Source organism: Ambystoma mexicanum, chromosome 13 (assembly GCF_040938575.1).
Source record: "Ambystoma mexicanum isolate Mex_15411 chromosome 13, UKY_AmexF1_1, whole genome shotgun sequence".
NCBI lineage: Eukaryota > Metazoa > Chordata > Amphibia > Caudata > Ambystomatidae > Ambystoma > Ambystoma mexicanum.
Genome location: NC_090938.1, coordinates 562085313 through 562091130, shown reverse-complemented (window position 1 = coordinate 562091130; position 5818 = coordinate 562085313).

The window sequence follows — 5818 nt, the reverse complement described above, 5'->3', positions numbered from 1 at the left end:
TGCTGTAGCACCTTAAAGCATTTGTTGAGCTAGATGGAATTACTATGAAAAATACTTCGGACCAAGTAACTGGACAGACTCAAAGGAGATGGTAAAATACAGCTTTAATCTCAAGAAGTAAAGCAGGGCGAATATACACTTGTTAACTCGACTCATGCAGGATCAAACTGTTTTTTCAATCATGCGTAGTTTATATAATGCTAGATGAGTCATCTATGATGTTATACTACGTGGCAAACTTCAAAAACGTATCGAGGGGTGGGATTGCATTAAAGGAACAAGTCTACATATACAATGCATGAGTGTTCATCTCTCATTGGCGGCCCCTTGTCGGTAGGAAACACCCTGAGCTACTTCTAGTCATATGGTATAAAGCAATCGTCACAGCAGAAAATATGGCAGCGGACTCATATTCTGCAACATTGTATGAAAAAGTGCTGGGCAGGCTATTCTAATGGGGTGGCAACCCACATCCAACCTTGGACATTCGGCTTGTTAGCAGCACGTAAATAGAAATGAAACCCAGGTGGTTGGAGAAACGTCTGTTCTTCCTTTGTTTCCCAATTAGGCAATCCTCTTTCACCGGTTTCATGCCAGTGTCTTCTGTTTGAAGGTTGACCTTGCCAGTCTGCACAGTCTCGGGACATCCGAGGGAAAATAAATACTCCAATATCTGAGCTCCATGCCTAATGAATAGCCCTTATTTGCGAGCTCTTCATCACGTGTTGTAAGACCATGAATTTGTCCATATCGACAGTGCTTTTAACCTTATTTGATTCAATTTTTGCTGGGTGTAGTTCTTCTTTTATCCTTTAGAGACTTTCTATCCCATATTGGCTTTGTGCCTTTTAATCACCCAATACTTGGCATCAGTAAATGTTTGTGTTCCTCCTAATCTTTAGAAAATATGTCCTTGCGCATGGTATCCTCATAGACTCCCTTCATGATTTTTCTTCATCTCTCAAAATAGCATCAATGGTTCAAAGCCAATGTACTCCTCTATTTTGCAAGGAAAGCAGTGTCTGCATCGTTTTTCCACGTTTAAGATCCTGGGCTCGTGTTTTTGAGGTAACTGGGTTGATTGACATGAGCTGTCGACCATATTGTTCTGATGGTAGTCCTGAACGTTGAATATATACCTCTCCTATGCCAGTTTCTATGTATTCTTTCTATCTTGCGTTTCAGTGTATTTACAGTTATTGACCAGGGGGCCACTTCATTCTTCTTTGTATTCGTAAATACTGCATCATGGAGTACATGTTTCTATTACTGCTTCAGCTACATCATTATTCTTAAGTAGTTTCTTATTGTTTCAAAATGGGATAATGTATCTTTTGTCTGACACTCTTTTGCTGTCATAAGACTTTGTTTAACGTACATCCATATTGCGCATCATTTTACTCATGGCAGCTTTTCGACAACTCTGCAAGGAACATCCTTCTTGGTAGGTTTCCTCCACTGTGTCAAAATGAGGGTATCTTCTGAATGGCTGCCTGAGTGCATATCGTTTTTCATACAGTCGATGTGGTATGGACATGTCACATAAACTTGTGCATGGGTTCCCAATTGTAGCTCCTCGTCTGTTACTCCAATAGGGTGGGGTGAGGGGGCATTAACTAGGGAGAATGTGTCCACTTGATCCTCTACATTCCCCCCTCTAGTCGCATTCTCATACTCAATACATGGGGAATCAGAGGGTACTAAAATGACTTGCTTCATTAAAGCGGATATGATTTTGAATATACCTTCATCCACTTCTCTGGACATTGGATACTCTTTTACATGTGTCAGAATTGCTCCTGGTTTAAGCTTAATTTGAACTGCTCCTTATCTGTTCAATAGCCCCACATCATATGGACTTGTAGTCCATAAGATATTTGGTACTTTTTCCAAATCTTCCTGGAAAAATGGTGGCTTATTTTTTACAATGCCATTCTCTGTGGTATTTCTACACCCTCTACTTTGATCCAATAAGTGAGATTTATGAAATATACTAACTCATCATTTGATTAGCTGCTGCTTTTGCTCTCGTTGAAAATAGATTTTTAAATAATGTGTGCGTGATTCTTGTTGTGCTTTTAATACCTGTGTGTATTCCTTCCCCAAAACTTCCCGTGCTTATTGGGTGACATATTCTGCTCATGGCATTGTTTTATTATTAACATAGTTCTTGTATGCGGGGAGACCGGAGTCTCTCTTCCATTGCTGCACCTCTTGCGGTCACAAGGCTGCTCATTACAGCATTTGGTCACCGTTGCTGAACAGGTCTGTTGATCAGCTGCTACTTTTGCTCTCGTTGAAAATTGATTTTGAAATAATCTGTGTGTGATTCTAGTTGTGCTTTTAAATACCATTGTTTATTCCCTCCCCCAAAACATCCTGTGCTTATTGGGTGACTAATTCTTCTCACAGCATTGTTTTATTATTAACATAGTTCTTGTACTTGGAGAGACTGGAGTCTTTCTTCCTTTGCTGAACCTCTTGCGGTCACGTGCAGATGGGCGAAGCGGGCATGCCTGTTGCGCGCCGAAGGCACGCTCAAGGCAAGTCCGTCTGTGCCCGTCCCGGACCCGGCTGGGTGGCAGGGACCGATGTCTGGGCCTCCTACTCATGAGCCAGCTGAGGCTAAAATAAAATGGGATTTACTTATCATGCTAGACCCTACAGTGACGCGTTGCCCCCCTGGCTTTATATCTAAATCTACTGATATTGTGCGTGCAGAGGTGGCTAATTAGAATTGCCTGAACTGCTTATTGTGCAATGCGAGATCTCTTGCCGCGCTTGCAGCAGATTGTTTTGACTTACTCTCCGATCTCAAAACTGATTGCTTCATGGTCATTGAAACCTGGCTGTATCCTTCGTCTGGACCTGCAGTAGTCACTATGTGTCAGAGATATCTTCCTCTGCTTGTGAAGAGTCTGATCCCCTGTCCTCCCCTTCCTCCTCACCTCTGATCTTTCGATGTGAAGCAAGCTTTGGATTATCTTGTGTTCGATTTTTTCCCTTTTTTTTTGCAGGGAAGGACGACCGTGAAAGGACGCCACAGTGACACCCAATGGGTGAACTGTGGCTACCCTCCTCAGCCGTAATACTGTGGGGAAAAAGCCGGCGGCATAAAAAACCCCAGAAAGGAATGCTTCAACTGAAGAGATGAGTGAACTTGGAATATCCGGATTAACCTGAGTAGGTCCAGTAGTAGTAAGTTTGGATCGCCACAACAATGTACAGCGAAAGGCAGGCAGTCCGTAGGCAAGCAGGAGTCGGTGCACAGGAAGGACAACAAAGTCACTGGGATAAAGCAAGACAGTCCGTTACACAGAATGTGATCGATAAACGGGAAGTAATCTTGTAGGTAAGACTGGAAGGAGGAAATGAAAGAAGGTAAGGCTGAAGTAAAAGAACACCAGACGGGAGGACGGGACAGGAGGGAGAAGGGAGCGGAAGGTAGAAGGAGAAGGGTAAAGGGGACGGAGGCGAAGAGATAGGGTGGAAATACAAAGAGCAAGGATGGAAGGAAAAGGAGGCGAGAAAGAGAGGGCAAAACTCTGAGGAGCGAGTACAAGGAGTACGGAAGTGCAGGCGATCAGGGAAACTGTTCGTTGCAACGCATCCGACCCCGGAAGTGAGTGGCTTATAAACGGGCGTCGGAATGCGTTAAAAAGACTAGACTCGTACTCTGCGCTTCGTTGTACGTGAAGGAACCAGTAATGGAGGACGCAGCTTCCGTTTAGTCCACAGCCGCCAGGTTCCTTGAGGTATGACAGTATGCCCCCTCCTAAGGTCCACGCCTCCTGGCTTGCTCGGATTATTACGATGGAACTTGTACAACAGCAAGGGGGTATTCAAATGTGATCTAGGTTCCCAGGTGTTTTCTGAAATAGGGTATCCTTTCCAACGAATCAAGTATTCTAAGCGTCCTCTATGATACCGGGAGTCACATATCTGGGCCACCTCATAGATATCTTTAGAAGGGTCGTTGGGTACAGAGTTGCTGCTTGTCTTACGGGTCCATCTATCTTCAAAAAAAGATTTTAGTTGAGAAGTGTGAAACACCGGATGAACTCGGCGTAAGCTTGATGGTAGCTGAAGACGAAAGGCCACAGGGTTTATGACCCGAGAGATTTTGTAGGGCCCAATATATCTTGGGGATAGTTTTGAAGGATGTACCCAACGTGGTAGGAATTTGGTTGACAGGAGTACTTTAGAACCAACACCCCATTCTGGAACTGGTCTGCGGCGTTTATCTGCTTGGGTCCTGTTTCTTTCTTGGGCCTCCTTCAATCCCAGCCTAGCTTGGTAATGTGCCTCTCGGATAGTTGTCAATGAGGCTTCGGCCGAAGGAACAGAACTCTCTATGTCAACTAATGGAAGTAAGGTGCGGGGATGGTAACCATAAGTGTAGAAAAAAGGGCTGATTCCGAGGGCAGAGTGTTTGGCGTGATTATAAGAAAATTCTGCCATAGGAAGTATCTGGACCCAATTGTCTTGCTGTTGGTTAACGAAACACCGGAGATACTGTTCTAATGTCCCGTTAAGGCATTCCGTCTGTCAGTTGGATTGTGGATGGAATCCCGAGGTGAGAGCTCTCTCTATACCCAAGCCTTTACAGAGAGCGGACCAGAAATGGGATGTATACTGGCTGCCTCTGTCCGAAATGATCTTAGTGGGTAGACCGTGTAACCTGAATATGTCCTTCAAGAATATTTCCGCCATACTGGAGGCAGAAGGTACTTTGGGCAAGGGTGAGAAATGTGCCAACTTTGTGAAAGAATCAATCACCACCATGATACAGGTACAACCTTGTGACTCTGGTAAGTCAACGATGAAATCAGTAGATATAGTGGACCACGGGCCCGTAGGAATGGCACAGGGTTCCAACAATCCCAGAGGTCGTTGCGTGGTGGATTTATTCCGAAGGCAGGTGGTACAAGATTGTACATATTGTTTGGTATCTTCTCTCATGTTGGGCCAAAAGAAGTGTCGTATTAGAAAATCCTGTGTACAACGAATACCACGATGTCCGGCAAACCTTGAGTCATGACACCAGGATAACACCGTCTTCCTTAAAGCTGGCGTGGGTAAGTACAATTTATCTTTTACCAGATAAAGTCTGTCTTTAATGACATACTCCGACCGATTGTCATGCATTTCATCCTCGAATCTTCCTCTTGAATTGTCCCTGACGCGTTGTAAAAATGTAGAAATAACTCCAATTCTTTGTGTTCTAGGAAACATCAATTCCTTTGTGGATTCCGATTCAGACAGATAATCACTGCGCCGGGTCAGGGCATCAGCTACCAGGTTTTGTTCGCCTGGTATATAGGTGATCTCGAAGTCAAACTGGGCGAAGAAATGTGCCCATCTTGCCTGCCTAGTGTTATAGCACTCAAATTGACGTAACACTTGCAGATCTTTGTGATCAGTCCGAAGGGTAAAAGGATGTTCCCCACCTTGGAGGAGGTGACGCCATTCAGCACAGGCTAATTTCATTGCGAGTAACTCTCGCTCTATGACCGAGTAATTCCGTTGACTGATGTTCAAGGTTTTGGAGAAATAGGACACCGGGTGTTCCTTACCATGGTGTTCTTGTAGCAAGACCGCTCCTACAGCGGCTGAAGAGGCGTCGGTTTCCACGATGAAAGGGCTGTGCTGATCGGGTTGTCTTAGGACAGGAGCTGAACAAAAGGTCTGTTTTAGTTGTTGAAAACTCTTCTCCGCCTAAGGAGACCATTGAAATGGAGAGGAGGATTTCTTCAGAAGAGTGGTCATAGGAAGTACCTGTAGAGAGAAATTTGGGATGAATTTTCGATAGAAGTTA